Genomic DNA, 12,846 nt, shown 5'->3' with positions numbered 1-12,846 from the left:
GCGCCCATGGCGAGGCGCGCATGGCAAAAGTCACAATTCATTGCTTTATGCCTCGTTGTTACAGCGGTAGGAGGAAAAGCAAAGCTGTAAGTAGTAATATTTATTTACTTATTTCGCAAGTAAATACCTGCTGCCTGTCATCGTACAGCAGGTCATACATTGTGTGACTTTACACGTTATATCGTACGAAATTCAGTATTATTACTAGTACTTTTTTCCTTGAAAATTTCACATAAGAACTGCAAGTAGTAATAACGGGAAGTAAACATTATCACGCTGAGTCGTTGAAGCCTTGAGGATAACAAAGTACAAAGTGTTTTGCTCCTTCGCAAACCCCAGAGCCGTCGATTTAGCTGTGGACGAAAGTAAATTAAATGCCCCGGGTGAGGATCGAACTCACGACCTTAAGATTATGAGACTTACGCGCTGCCTACTGCGCTACCGAGGCAGGTGATCGCCAGGCCTTCTGGAATCTCGGTAAGTACCAAATACCAGTGGTAGAGAGTCTGCACTTCCTGGCTCATTTTTTTCTGTTGCTACACGTGCATTCCCGGCGCGACAGGCAACTTGCGATGCTAGGCCGACGCCAGTATGTACAATAGCGCACAACAGTCCAAACGAGCAGTCGTGCGCGCTGCATGTTTGGTTATTCCCACACGGAAATCCCGCGGTTCATTCTCATGGCTCACGCAGTTCGAGTGCGAAAGACACGCAGCACCACTATCGGAGAAAAAACAAAATGATGCATCGGCCGGGAATCGAACCCGGGCCGCCCGCGTGGCAGGCGAGCATTCTACCACTGACCACCGATGCTCAGCTAGTTCACAGCTTCCTGGTGCTTTCCGCGGCAGACGTCTGAGGGGAAAGTGGGACTGCCGTCCAGCGCCGTCGCATCCTCTCGAGAGAATGCTACACACGCTGAATCCTGAACTGCACTGCACTGCTTAAAAATGACGCCCGAACGCGATCGCCTAAGTACTCTTGCGGCGCACGCACGCGACGACTCTTGCCAAAGGACGCGAAATGTGCGTAGAGACGCTGTCTGGATGCGCTCGCCTACCCCGTAATGCGCCTACAGCTACGACCACCTTGAGCCGCCGCCGACAGGCGGGAAGCAGACACAGCGCGGCGTGCGCGGACGGAAACCGTGCGGTGGTGGTGTAATGGTCAGCATAGTTGCCTTCCAAGCAGTTGATCCGGGTTCGATTCCCGGCCACCGCAGCCGGCTTTTACTTTTGCGTATGAGTACTTTTGCCACGCGTCTTTAAATTAATGTTTCTTTCCCCCTCTTACTCGCTTTCATGCCACCACTATAGTGTGTGCGTCGATTCCCCTTGAGTCTCGACTTGTCTCGACTTTGCTCAGCTGACGCGAGAGCTGACGCTCTCCAATCGGCCTATATCAAGAGGACAAGCACGCGAAACGACTGAGAGAGGTATGGCGAGGCGGCCACCACATTACTTATGCCTCAAGTAAATACCTGCTGCCTGTTATCATGTATTGTCTGATGTTACATGTTCTGTCAGACAAATTCAGTTTTATTACTAGTACATTTCTTTTTTTTTTTTTTTTTCTTTGTTGAAAATTTTACAACACGCTCCTTCATTTCACTGTGGCCGCACGGCGCGACTTGGCATACCGAGAGGCAAAACGTGGCGCCAGTGCCCTTGACCGAATAGCGCTGCAGCTCCGAAACCGAAGAGGAAAGAGTAATACGAATTGAAACCGTCGGCAGTGCCCTGTGTTCGCAGGCGGTCACCCGCCCAAGCACTGACAACGCCCAGCTTCGCGCAGTAGCGGTGATCGGACGAGAAACTTTGTGTTCACCGTGCTGTGACCAGTGAAGTGTTTTAGCGCGTCCCGACAAGTCGCGTTCTGGTCCCCTATCAGCTCCCACACAATGTGACGACTTCTTTGTTACCATACTTCCCCGCCGAAATCGGCGTTGCCTTTTTGAAAGAGTGAAATCGTAGTGGCCCGTGGGGGGATCGAACCCACGACCTTCGCGTTATTAGCACGACGCTCTAACCGACTGAGCTAACGGGCCTCGGGAATTGCTCTGCGTATTGCCATGTAACATTTCTATGGTAGCAGTCCAACAGTGGACCAGCGTCTCTTCTTCCTTTATTCCGCTGCTCGTAGTAATTTCATTGCGTGCCCGTTTCTCTCGACTGTTTTCAGCTGACGTTTATGAACCAGTAGCTATAATGCGAGGAGGACGTGAAACAGCCTTTCGCAGGGTCAAAACTTGTCGTGACTTTTGCCGAAAAATTCCGTTCCGGTACCGGGAATCGAACCCGGGCCTCCTGGGTGAAAGCCAGGTATCCTAGCCACTAGACCACACCGGACGCGCAAGTTTTACTCGGGGTTTACACCCGGTCCACTCGCTTTCCGTGTCGCACTTTCCCTGTTTGCGAGCATCTTTTCGCGCGCCCATGGCGAGGCGCGCATGGCAAAAGTCACAATTCATTGCTTTATGCCTCGTTGTTACAGCGGTAGGAGGAAAAGCAAAGCTGTAAGTAGTAATATTTATTTACTTATTTCGCAAGTAAATACCTGCTGCCTGTCATCGTACAGCAGGTCATACATTGTGTGACTTTACACGTTATATCGTACGAAATTCAGTATTATTACTAGTACTTTTTTCCTTGAAAATTTCACATAAGAACTGCAAGTAGTAATAACGGGAAGTAAACATTATCACGCTGAGTCGTTGAAGCCTTGAGGATAACAAAGTACAAAGTGTTTTGCTCCTTCGCAAACCCCAGAGCCGTCGATTTAGCTGTGGACGAAAGTAAATTAAATGCCCCGGGTGAGGATCGAACTCACGACCTTAAGATTATGAGACTTACGCGCTGCCTACTGCGCTACCGAGGCAGGTGATCGCCAGGCCTTCTGGAATCTCGGTAAGTACCAAATACCAGTGGTAGAGAGTCTGCACTTCCTGGCTCATTTTTTTCTGTTGCTACACGTGCATTCCCGGCGCGACAGGCAACTTGCGATGCTAGGCCGACGCCAGTATGTACAATAGCGCACAACAGTCCAAACGAGCAGTCGTGCGCGCTGCATGTTTGGTTATTCCCACACGGAAATCCCGCGGTTCATTCTCATGGCTCACGCAGTTCGAGTGCGAAAGACACGCAGCACCACTATCGGAGAAAAAACAAAATGATGCATCGGCCGGGAATCGAACCCGGGCCGCCCGCGTGGCAGGCGAGCATTCTACCACTGAACCACCGATGCTCAGCTAGTTCACAGCTTCCTGGTGCTTTCCGCGGCAGACGTCTGAGGGGAAAGTGGGACTGCCGTCCAGCGCCGTCGCATCCTCTCGAGAGAATGCTACACACGCTGAATCCTGAACTGCACTGCACTGCTTAAAAATGACGCCCGAACGCGATCGCCTAAGTACTCTTGCGGCGCACGCACGCGACGACTCTTGCCAAAGGACGCGAAATGTGCGTAGAGACGCTGTCTGGATGCGCTCGCCTACCCCGTAATGCGCCTACAGCTACGACCACCTTGAGCCGCCGCCGACAGGCGGGAAGCAGACACAGCGCGGCGTGCGCGGACGGAAACCGTGCGGTGGTGGTGTAATGGTCAGCATAGTTGCCTTCCAAGCAGTTGATCCGGGTTCGATTCCCGGCCACCGCAGCCGGCTTTTACTTTTGCGTATGAGTACTTTTGCCACGCGTCTTTAAATTAATGTTTCTTTCCCCCTCTTACTCGCTTTCATGCCACCCTATAGTGTGTGCGTCGATTCCCCTTGAGTCTCGACTTGTCTCGACTTTGCTCAGCTGACGCGAGAGCTGACGCTCTCCAATCGGCCTATATCAAGAGGACAAGCACGCGAAACGACTGAGAGAGGTATGGCGAGGCGGCCACCACATTACTTATGCCTCAAGTAAATACCTGCTGCCTGTTATCATGTATTGTCTGATGTTACATGTTCTGTCAGACAAATTCAGTTTTATTACTAGTACATTTCTTTTTTTTTTTTTTTTTCTTTGTTGAAAATTTTACAACACGCTCCTTCATTTCACTGTGGCCGCACGGCGCGACTTGGCATACCGAGAGGCAAAACGTGGCGCCAGTGCCCTTGACCGAATAGCGCTGCAGCTCCGAAACCGAAGAGGAAAGAGTAATACGAATTGAAACCGTCGGCAGTGCCCTGTGTTCGCAGGCGGTCACCCGCCCAAGCACTGACAACGCCCAGCTTCGCGCAGTAGCGGTGATCGGACGAGAAACTTTGTGTTCACCGTGCTGTGACCAGTGAAGTGTTTTAGCGCGTCCCGACAAGTCGCGTTCTGGTCCCCTATCAGCTCCCACACAATGTGACGACTTCTTTGTTACCATACTTCCCCGCCGAAATCGGCGTTGCCTTTTTGAAAGAGTGAAATCGTAGTGGCCCGTGGGGGGATCGAACCCACGACCTTCGCGTTATTAGCACGACGCTCTAACCGACTGAGCTAACGGGCCTCGGGAATTGCTCTGCGTATTGCCATGTAACATTTCTATGGTAGCAGTCCAACAGTGGACCAGCGTCTCTTCTTCCTTTATTCCGCTGCTCGTAGTAATTTCATTGCGTGCCCGTTTCTCTCGACTGTTTTCAGCTGACGTTTATGAACCAGTAGCTATAATGCGAGGAGGACGTGAAACAGCCTTTCGCAGGGTCAAAACTTGTCGTGACTTTTGCCGAAAAATTCCGTTCCGGTACCGGGAATCGAACCCGGGCCTCCTGGGTGAAAGCCAGGTATCCTAGCCACTAGACCACACCGGACGCGCAAGTTTTACTCGGGGTTTACACCCGGTCCACTCGCTTTCCGTGTCGCACTTTCCCTGTTTGCGAGCATCTTTTCGCGCGCCCATGGCGAGGCGCGCATGGCAAAAGTCACAATTCATTGCTTTATGCCTCGTTGTTACAGCGGTAGGAGGAAAAGCAAAGCTGTAAGTAGTAATATTTATTTACTTATTTCGCAAGTAAATACCTGCTGCCTGTCATCGTACAGCAGGTCATACATTGTGTGACTTTACACGTTATATCGTACGAAATTCAGTATTATTACTAGTACTTTTTTCCTTGAAAATTTCACATAAGAACTGCAAGTAGTAATAACGGGAAGTAAACATTATCACGCTGAGTCGTTGAAGCCTTGAGGATAACAAAGTACAAAGTGTTTTGCTCCTTCGCAAACCCCAGAGCCGTCGATTTAGCTGTGGACGAAAGTAAATTAAATGCCCCGGGTGAGGATCGAACTCACGACCTTAAGATTATGAGACTTACGCGCTGCCTACTGCGCTACCGAGGCAGGTGATCGCCAGGCCTTCTGGAATCTCGGTAAGTACCAAATACCAGTGGTAGAGAGTCTGCACTTCCTGGCTCATTTTTTTCTGTTGCTACACGTGCATTCCCGGCGCGACAGGCAACTTGCGATGCTAGGCCGACGCCAGTATGTACAATAGCGCACAACAGTCCAAACGAGCAGTCGTGCGCGCTGCATGTTTGGTTATTCCCACACGGAAATCCCGCGGTTCATTCTCATGGCTCACGCAGTTCGAGTGCGAAAGACACGCAGCACCACTATCGGAGAAAAAACAAAATGATGCATCGGCCGGGAATCGAACCCGGGCCGCCCGCGTGGCAGGCGAGCATTCTACCACTGAACCACCGATGCTCAGCTAGTTCACAGCTTCCTGGTGCTTTCCGCGGCAGACGTCTGAGGGGAAAGTGGGACTGCCGTCCAGCGCCGTCGCATCCTCTCGAGAGAATGCTACACACGCTGAATCCTGAACTGCACTGCACTGCTTAAAAATGACGCCCGAACGCGATCGCCTAAGTACTCTTGCGGCGCACGCACGCGACGACTCTTGCCAAAGGACGCGAAATGTGCGTAGAGACGCTGTCTGGATGCGCTCGCCTACCCCGTAATGCGCCTACAGCTACGACCACCTTGAGCCGCCGCCGACAGGCGGGAAGCAGACACAGCGCGGCGTGCGCGGACGGAAACCGTGCGGTGGTGGTGTAATGGTCAGCATAGTTGCCTTCCAAGCAGTTGATCCGGGTTCGATTCCCGGCCACCGCAGCCGGCTTTTACTTTTGCGTATGAGTACTTTTGCCACGCGTCTTTAAATTAATGTTTCTTTCCCCCTCTTACTCGCTTTCATGCCACCCTATAGTGTGTGCGTCGATTCCCCTTGAGTCTCGACTTGTCTCGACTTTGCTCAGCTGACGCGAGAGCTGACGCTCTCCAATCGGCCTATATCAAGAGGACAAGCACGCGAAACGACTGAGAGAGGTATGGCGAGGCGGCCACCACATTACTTATGCCTCAAGTAAATACCTGCTGCCTGTTATCATGTATTGTCTGATGTTACATGTTCTGTCAGACAAATTCAGTTTTATTACTAGTACATTTCTTTTTTTTTTTTTTTTTCTTTGTTGAAAATTTTACAACACGCTCCTTCATTTCACTGTGGCCGCACGGCGCGACTTGGCATACCGAGAGGCAAAACGTGGCGCCAGTGCCCTTGACCGAATAGCGCTGCAGCTCCGAAACCGAAGAGGAAAGAGTAATACGAATTGAAACCGTCGGCAGTGCCCTGTGTTCGCAGGCGGTCACCCGCCCAAGCACTGACAACGCCCAGCTTCGCGCAGTAGCGGTGATCGGACGAGAAACTTTGTGTTCACCGTGCTGTGACCAGTGAAGTGTTTTAGCGCGTCCCGACAAGTCGCGTTCTGGTCCCCTATCAGCTCCCACACAATGTGACGACTTCTTTGTTACCATACTTCCCCGCCGAAATCGGCGTTGCCTTTTTGAAAGAGTGAAATCGTAGTGGCCCGTGGGGGGATCGAACCCACGACCTTCGCGTTATTAGCACGACGCTCTAACCGACTGAGCTAACGGGCCTCGGGAATTGCTCTGCGTATTGCCATGTAACATTTCTATGGTAGCAGTCCAACAGTGGACCAGCGTCTCTTCTTCCTTTATTCCGCTGCTCGTAGTAATTTCATTGCGTGCCCGTTTCTCTCGACTGTTTTCAGCTGACGTTTATGAACCAGTAGCTATAATGCGAGGAGGACGTGAAACAGCCTTTCGCAGGGTCAAAACTTGTCGTGACTTTTGCCGAAAAATTCCGTTCCGGTACCGGGAATCGAACCCGGGCCTCCTGGGTGAAAGCCAGGTATCCTAGCCACTAGACCACACCGGACGCGCAAGTTTTACTCGGGGTTTACACCCGGTCCACTCGCTTTCCGTGTCGCACTTTCCCTGTTTGCGAGCATCTTTTCGCGCGCCCATGGCGAGGCGCGCATGGCAAAAGTCACAATTCATTGCTTTATGCCTCGTTGTTACAGCGGTAGGAGGAAAAGCAAAGCTGTAAGTAGTAATATTTATTTACTTATTTCGCAAGTAAATACCTGCTGCCTGTCATCGTACAGCAGGTCATACATTGTGTGACTTTACACGTTATATCGTACGAAATTCAGTATTATTACTAGTACTTTTTTCCTTGAAAATTTCACATAAGAACTGCAAGTAGTAATAACGGGAAGTAAACATTATCACGCTGAGTCGTTGAAGCCTTGAGGATAACAAAGTACAAAGTGTTTTGCTCCTTCGCAAACCCCAGAGCCGTCGATTTAGCTGTGGACGAAAGTAAATTAAATGCCCCGGGTGAGGATCGAACTCACGACCTTAAGATTATGAGACTTACGCGCTGCCTACTGCGCTACCGAGGCAGGTGATCGCCAGGCCTTCTGGAATCTCGGTAAGTACCAAATACCAGTGGTAGAGAGTCTGCACTTCCTGGCTCATTTTTTTCTGTTGCTACACGTGCATTCCCGGCGCGACAGGCAACTTGCGATGCTAGGCCGACGCCAGTATGTACAATAGCGCACAACAGTCCAAACGAGCAGTCGTGCGCGCTGCATGTTTGGTTATTCCCACACGGAAATCCCGCGGTTCATTCTCATGGCTCACGCAGTTCGAGTGCGAAAGACACGCAGCACCACTATCGGAGAAAAAACAAAATGATGCATCGGCCGGGAATCGAACCCGGGCCGCCCGCGTGGCAGGCGAGCATTCTACCACTGAACCACCGATGCTCAGCTAGTTCACAGCTTCCTGGTGCTTTCCGCGGCAGACGTCTGAGGGGAAAGTGGGACTGCCGTCCAGCGCCGTCGCATCCTCTCGAGAGAATGCTACACACGCTGAATCCTGAACTGCACTGCACTGCTTAAAAATGACGCCCGAACGCGATCGCCTAAGTACTCTTGCGGCGCACGCACGCGACGACTCTTGCCAAAGGACGCGAAATGTGCGTAGAGACGCTGTCTGGATGCGCTCGCCTACCCCGTAATGCGCCTACAGCTACGACCACCTTGAGCCGCCGCCGACAGGCGGGAAGCAGACACAGCGCGGCGTGCGCGGACGGAAACCGTGCGGTGGTGGTGTAATGGTCAGCATAGTTGCCTTCCAAGCAGTTGATCCGGGTTCGATTCCCGGCCACCGCAGCCGGCTTTTACTTTTGCGTATGAGTACTTTTGCCACGCGTCTTTAAATTAATGTTTCTTTCCCCCTCTTACTCGCTTTCATGCCACCCTATAGTGTGTGCGTCGATTCCCCTTGAGTCTCGACTTGTCTCGACTTTGCTCAGCTGACGCGAGAGCTGACGCTCTCCAATCGGCCTATATCAAGAGGACAAGCACGCGAAACGACTGAGAGAGGTATGGCGAGGCGGCCACCACATTACTTATGCCTCAAGTAAATACCTGCTGCCTGTTATCATGTATTGTCTGATGTTACATGTTCTGTCAGACAAATTCAGTTTTATTACTAGTACATTTCTTTTTTTTTTTTTTTTCTTTGTTGAAAATTTTACAACACGCTCCTTCATTTCACTGTGGCCGCACGGCGCGACTTGGCATACCGAGAGGCAAAACGTGGCGCCAGTGCCCTTGACCGAATAGCGCTGCAGCTCCGAAACCGAAGAGGAAAGAGTAATACGAATTGAAACCGTCGGCAGTGCCCTGTGTTCGCAGGCGGTCACCCGCCCAAGCACTGACAACGCCCAGCTTCGCGCAGTAGCGGTGATCGGACGAGAAACTTTGTGTTCACCGTGCTGTGACCAGTGAAGTGTTTTAGCGCGTCCCGACAAGTCGCGTTCTGGTCCCCTATCAGCTCCCACACAATGTGACGACTTCTTTGTTACCATACTTCCCCGCCGAAATCGGCGTTGCCTTTTTGAAAGAGTGAAATCGTAGTGGCCCGTGGGGGGATCGAACCCACGACCTTCGCGTTATTAGCACGACGCTCTAACCGACTGAGCTAACGGGCCTCGGGAATTGCTCTGCGTATTGCCATGTAACATTTCTATGGTAGCAGTCCAACAGTGGACCAGCGTCTCTTCTTCCTTTATTCCGCTGCTCGTAGTAATTTCATTGCGTGCCCGTTTCTCTCGACTGTTTTCAGCTGACGTTTATGAACCAGTAGCTATAATGCGAGGAGGACGTGAAACAGCCTTTCGCAGGGTCAAAACTTGTCGTGACTTTTGCCGAAAAATTCCGTTCCGGTACCGGGAATCGAACCCGGGCCTCCTGGGTGAAAGCCAGGTATCCTAGCCACTAGACCACACCGGACGCGCAAGTTTTACTCGGGGTTTACACCCGGTCCACTCGCTTTCCGTGTCGCACTTTCCCTGTTTGCGAGCATCTTTTCGCGCGCCCATGGCGAGGCGCGCATGGCAAAAGTCACAATTCATTGCTTTATGCCTCGTTGTTACAGCGGTAGGAGGAAAAGCAAAGCTGTAAGTAGTAATATTTATTTACTTATTTCGCAAGTAAATACCTGCTGCCTGTCATCGTACAGCAGGTCATACATTGTGTGACTTTACACGTTATATCGTACGAAATTCAGTATTATTACTAGTACTTTTTTCCTTGAAAATTTCACATAAGAACTGCAAGTAGTAATAACGGGAAGTAAACATTATCACGCTGAGTCGTTGAAGCCTTGAGGATAACAAAGTACAAAGTGTTTTGCTCCTTCGCAAACCCCAGAGCCGTCGATTTAGCTGTGGACGAAAGTAAATTAAATGCCCCGGGTGAGGATCGAACTCACGACCTTAAGATTATGAGACTTACGCGCTGCCTACTGCGCTACCGAGGCAGGTGATCGCCAGGCCTTCTGGAATCTCGGTAAGTACCAAATACCAGTGGTAGAGAGTCTGCACTTCCTGGCTCATTTTTTTCTGTTGCTACACGTGCATTCCCGGCGCGACAGGCAACTTGCGATGCTAGGCCGACGCCAGTATGTACAATAGCGCACAACAGTCCAAACGAGCAGTCGTGCGCGCTGCATGTTTGGTTATTCCCACACGGAAATCCCGCGGTTCATTCTCATGGCTCACGCAGTTCGAGTGCGAAAGACACGCAGCACCACTATCGGAGAAAAAACAAAATGATGCATCGGCCGGGAATCGAACCCGGGCCGCCCGCGTGGCAGGCGAGCATTCTACCACTGAACCACCGATGCTCAGCTAGTTCACAGCTTCCTGGTGCTTTCCGCGGCAGACGTCTGAGGGGAAAGTGGGACTGCCGTCCAGCGCCGTCGCATCCTCTCGAGAGAATGCTACACACGCTGAATCCTGAACTGCACTGCACTGCTTAAAAATGACGCCCGAACGCGATCGCCTAAGTACTCTTGCGGCGCACGCACGCGACGACTCTTGCCAAAGGACGCGAAATGTGCGTAGAGACGCTGTCTGGATGCGCTCGCCTACCCCGTAATGCGCCTACAGCTACGACCACCTTGAGCCGCCGCCGACAGGCGGGAAGCAGACACAGCGCGGCGTGCGCGGACGGAAACCGTGCGGTGGTGGTGTAATGGTCAGCATAGTTGCCTTCCAAGCAGTTGATCCGGGTTCGATTCCCGGCCACCGCAGCCGGCTTTTACTTTTGCGTATGAGTACTTTTGCCACGCGTCTTTAAATTAATGTTTCTTTCCCCCTCTTACTCGCTTTCATGCCACCCTATAGTGTGTGCGTCGATTCCCCTTGAGTCTCGACTTGTCTCGACTTTGCTCAGCTGACGCGAGAGCTGACGCTCTCCAATCGGCCTATATCAAGAGGACAAGCACGCGAAACGACTGAGAGAGGTATGGCGAGGCGGCCACCACATTACTTATGCCTCAAGTAAATACCTGCTGCCTGTTATCATGTATTGTCTGATGTTACATGTTCTGTCAGACAAATTCAGTTTTATTACTAGTACATTTCTTTTTTTTTTTTTTTTTCTTTGTTGAAAATTTTACAACACGCTCCTTCATTTCACTGTGGCCGCACGGCGCGACTTGGCATACCGAGAGGCAAAACGTGGCGCCAGTGCCCTTGACCGAATAGCGCTGCAGCTCCGAAACCGAAGAGGAAAGAGTAATACGAATTGAAACCGTCGGCAGTGCCCTGTGTTCGCAGGCGGTCACCCGCCCAAGCACTGACAACGCCCAGCTTCGCGCAGTAGCGGTGATCGGACGAGAAACTTTGTGTTCACCGTGCTGTGACCAGTGAAGTGTTTTAGCGCGTCCCGACAAGTCGCGTTCTGGTCCCCTATCAGCTCCCACACAATGTGACGACTTCTTTGTTACCATACTTCCCCGCCGAAATCGGCGTTGCCTTTTTGAAAGAGTGAAATCGTAGTGGCCCGTGGGGGGATCGAACCCACGACCTTCGCGTTATTAGCACGACGCTCTAACCGACTGAGCTAACGGGCCTCGGGAATTGCTCTGCGTATTGCCATGTAACATTTCTATGGTAGCAGTCCAACAGTGGACCAGCGTCTCTTCTTCCTTTATTCCGCTGCTCGTAGTAATTTCATTGCGTGCCCGTTTCTCTCGACTGTTTTCAGCTGACGTTTATGAACCAGTAGCTATAATGCGAGGAGGACGTGAAACAGCCTTTCGCAGGGTCAAAACTTGTCGTGACTTTTGCCGAAAAATTCCGTTCCGGTACCGGGAATCGAACCCGGGCCTCCTGGGTGAAAGCCAGGTATCCTAGCCACTAGACCACACCGGACGCGCAAGTTTTACTCGGGGTTTACACCCGGTCCACTCGCTTTCCGTGTCGCACTTTCCCTGTTTGCGAGCATCTTTTCGCGCGCCCATGGCGAGGCGCGCATGGCAAAAGTCACAATTCATTGCTTTATGCCTCGTTGTTACAGCGGTAGGAGGAAAAGCAAAGCTGTAAGTAGTAATATTTATTTACTTATTTCGCAAGTAAATACCTGCTGCCTGTCATCGTACAGCAGGTCATACATTGTGTGACTTTACACGTTATATCGTACGAAATTCAGTATTATTACTAGTACTTTTTTCCTTGAAAATTTCACATAAGAACTGCAAGTAGTAATAACGGGAAGTAAACATTATCACGCTGAGTCGTTGAAGCCTTGAGGATAACAAAGTACAAAGTGTTTTGCTCCTTCGCAAACCCCAGAGCCGTCGATTTAGCTGTGGACGAAAGTAAATTAAATGCCCCGGGTGAGGATCGAACTCACGACCTTAAGATTATGAGACTTACGCGCTGCCTACTGCGCTACCGAGGCAGGTGATCGCCAGGCCTTCTGGAATCTCGGTAAGTACCAAATACCAGTGGTAGAGAGTCTGCACTTCCTGGCTCATTTTTTTCTGTTGCTACACGTGCATTCCCGGCGCGACAGGCAACTTGCGATGCTAGGCCGACGCCAGTATGTACAATAGCGCACAACAGTCCAAACGAGCAGTCGTGCGCGCTGCATGTTTGGTTATTCCCACACGGAAATCCCGCGGTTCATTCTCATGGCTCACGCAGTTCGAGTGC

The 12,846-nt window shown here is 51.3% G+C and overlaps 26 non-coding genes across 26 annotated transcripts; 5 read left to right on the top strand and 21 right to left on the bottom strand.

The window, feature by feature from the left end:
* Positions 1–375: 375 nt before the first annotated feature.
* Trnam-cau lies at positions 376–448 on the bottom strand. The gene has a single exon. It is a non-coding gene; the product is annotated as a tRNA-Met (tRNA).
* Positions 449–743: 295 nt separating this feature from the next.
* On the bottom strand, positions 744–813 carry Trnag-gcc. Its single transcript has one exon. It is a non-coding gene; the product is annotated as a tRNA-Gly (tRNA).
* A 336-nt stretch (positions 814–1,149) lies between these two features.
* Positions 1,150–1,221, top strand: Trnag-ucc. Its single transcript has one exon. It is a non-coding gene; the product is annotated as a tRNA-Gly (tRNA).
* Positions 1,222–1,973: 752 nt separating this feature from the next.
* Positions 1,974–2,047, bottom strand: Trnai-aau. The gene has a single exon. It is a non-coding gene; the product is annotated as a tRNA-Ile (tRNA).
* A 229-nt stretch (positions 2,048–2,276) lies between these two features.
* Positions 2,277–2,348, bottom strand: Trnae-uuc. The gene has a single exon. It is a non-coding gene; the product is annotated as a tRNA-Glu (tRNA).
* A 456-nt stretch (positions 2,349–2,804) lies between these two features.
* On the bottom strand, positions 2,805–2,877 carry Trnam-cau. Its single transcript has one exon. It is a non-coding gene; the product is annotated as a tRNA-Met (tRNA).
* Positions 2,878–3,172: 295 nt separating this feature from the next.
* Positions 3,173–3,243, bottom strand: Trnag-gcc. Its single transcript has one exon. It is a non-coding gene; the product is annotated as a tRNA-Gly (tRNA).
* Positions 3,244–3,579: 336 nt separating this feature from the next.
* On the top strand, positions 3,580–3,651 carry Trnag-ucc. The gene has a single exon. It is a non-coding gene; the product is annotated as a tRNA-Gly (tRNA).
* A 751-nt stretch (positions 3,652–4,402) lies between these two features.
* On the bottom strand, positions 4,403–4,476 carry Trnai-aau. The gene has a single exon. It is a non-coding gene; the product is annotated as a tRNA-Ile (tRNA).
* A 229-nt stretch (positions 4,477–4,705) lies between these two features.
* Trnae-uuc lies at positions 4,706–4,777 on the bottom strand. Its single transcript has one exon. It is a non-coding gene; the product is annotated as a tRNA-Glu (tRNA).
* A 456-nt stretch (positions 4,778–5,233) lies between these two features.
* On the bottom strand, positions 5,234–5,306 carry Trnam-cau. The gene has a single exon. It is a non-coding gene; the product is annotated as a tRNA-Met (tRNA).
* Positions 5,307–5,601: 295 nt separating this feature from the next.
* Trnag-gcc lies at positions 5,602–5,672 on the bottom strand. Its single transcript has one exon. It is a non-coding gene; the product is annotated as a tRNA-Gly (tRNA).
* Positions 5,673–6,008: 336 nt separating this feature from the next.
* On the top strand, positions 6,009–6,080 carry Trnag-ucc. The gene has a single exon. It is a non-coding gene; the product is annotated as a tRNA-Gly (tRNA).
* Positions 6,081–6,831: 751 nt separating this feature from the next.
* Trnai-aau lies at positions 6,832–6,905 on the bottom strand. The gene has a single exon. It is a non-coding gene; the product is annotated as a tRNA-Ile (tRNA).
* Positions 6,906–7,134: 229 nt separating this feature from the next.
* On the bottom strand, positions 7,135–7,206 carry Trnae-uuc. Its single transcript has one exon. It is a non-coding gene; the product is annotated as a tRNA-Glu (tRNA).
* Positions 7,207–7,662: 456 nt separating this feature from the next.
* On the bottom strand, positions 7,663–7,735 carry Trnam-cau. The gene has a single exon. It is a non-coding gene; the product is annotated as a tRNA-Met (tRNA).
* Positions 7,736–8,030: 295 nt separating this feature from the next.
* Positions 8,031–8,101, bottom strand: Trnag-gcc. The gene has a single exon. It is a non-coding gene; the product is annotated as a tRNA-Gly (tRNA).
* Positions 8,102–8,437: 336 nt separating this feature from the next.
* On the top strand, positions 8,438–8,509 carry Trnag-ucc. The gene has a single exon. It is a non-coding gene; the product is annotated as a tRNA-Gly (tRNA).
* A 750-nt stretch (positions 8,510–9,259) lies between these two features.
* Positions 9,260–9,333, bottom strand: Trnai-aau. The gene has a single exon. It is a non-coding gene; the product is annotated as a tRNA-Ile (tRNA).
* A 229-nt stretch (positions 9,334–9,562) lies between these two features.
* On the bottom strand, positions 9,563–9,634 carry Trnae-uuc. Its single transcript has one exon. It is a non-coding gene; the product is annotated as a tRNA-Glu (tRNA).
* Positions 9,635–10,090: 456 nt separating this feature from the next.
* Trnam-cau lies at positions 10,091–10,163 on the bottom strand. Its single transcript has one exon. It is a non-coding gene; the product is annotated as a tRNA-Met (tRNA).
* A 295-nt stretch (positions 10,164–10,458) lies between these two features.
* Positions 10,459–10,529, bottom strand: Trnag-gcc. Its single transcript has one exon. It is a non-coding gene; the product is annotated as a tRNA-Gly (tRNA).
* A 336-nt stretch (positions 10,530–10,865) lies between these two features.
* Positions 10,866–10,937, top strand: Trnag-ucc. The gene has a single exon. It is a non-coding gene; the product is annotated as a tRNA-Gly (tRNA).
* Positions 10,938–11,688: 751 nt separating this feature from the next.
* Trnai-aau lies at positions 11,689–11,762 on the bottom strand. The gene has a single exon. It is a non-coding gene; the product is annotated as a tRNA-Ile (tRNA).
* A 229-nt stretch (positions 11,763–11,991) lies between these two features.
* Trnae-uuc lies at positions 11,992–12,063 on the bottom strand. The gene has a single exon. It is a non-coding gene; the product is annotated as a tRNA-Glu (tRNA).
* Positions 12,064–12,519: 456 nt separating this feature from the next.
* Trnam-cau lies at positions 12,520–12,592 on the bottom strand. Its single transcript has one exon. It is a non-coding gene; the product is annotated as a tRNA-Met (tRNA).
* Positions 12,593–12,846: the final 254 nt, after the last annotated feature.

Source organism: Schistocerca piceifrons, unplaced genomic scaffold, assembly GCF_021461385.2.
Source record: "Schistocerca piceifrons isolate TAMUIC-IGC-003096 unplaced genomic scaffold, iqSchPice1.1 HiC_scaffold_595, whole genome shotgun sequence".
NCBI classification, from domain to species: domain Eukaryota; kingdom Metazoa; phylum Arthropoda; class Insecta; order Orthoptera; family Acrididae; genus Schistocerca; species Schistocerca piceifrons.
The sequence above is the reverse complement of the archived record's forward strand: the minus strand, read 5'-3'. Positions and strand labels throughout refer to the sequence as shown.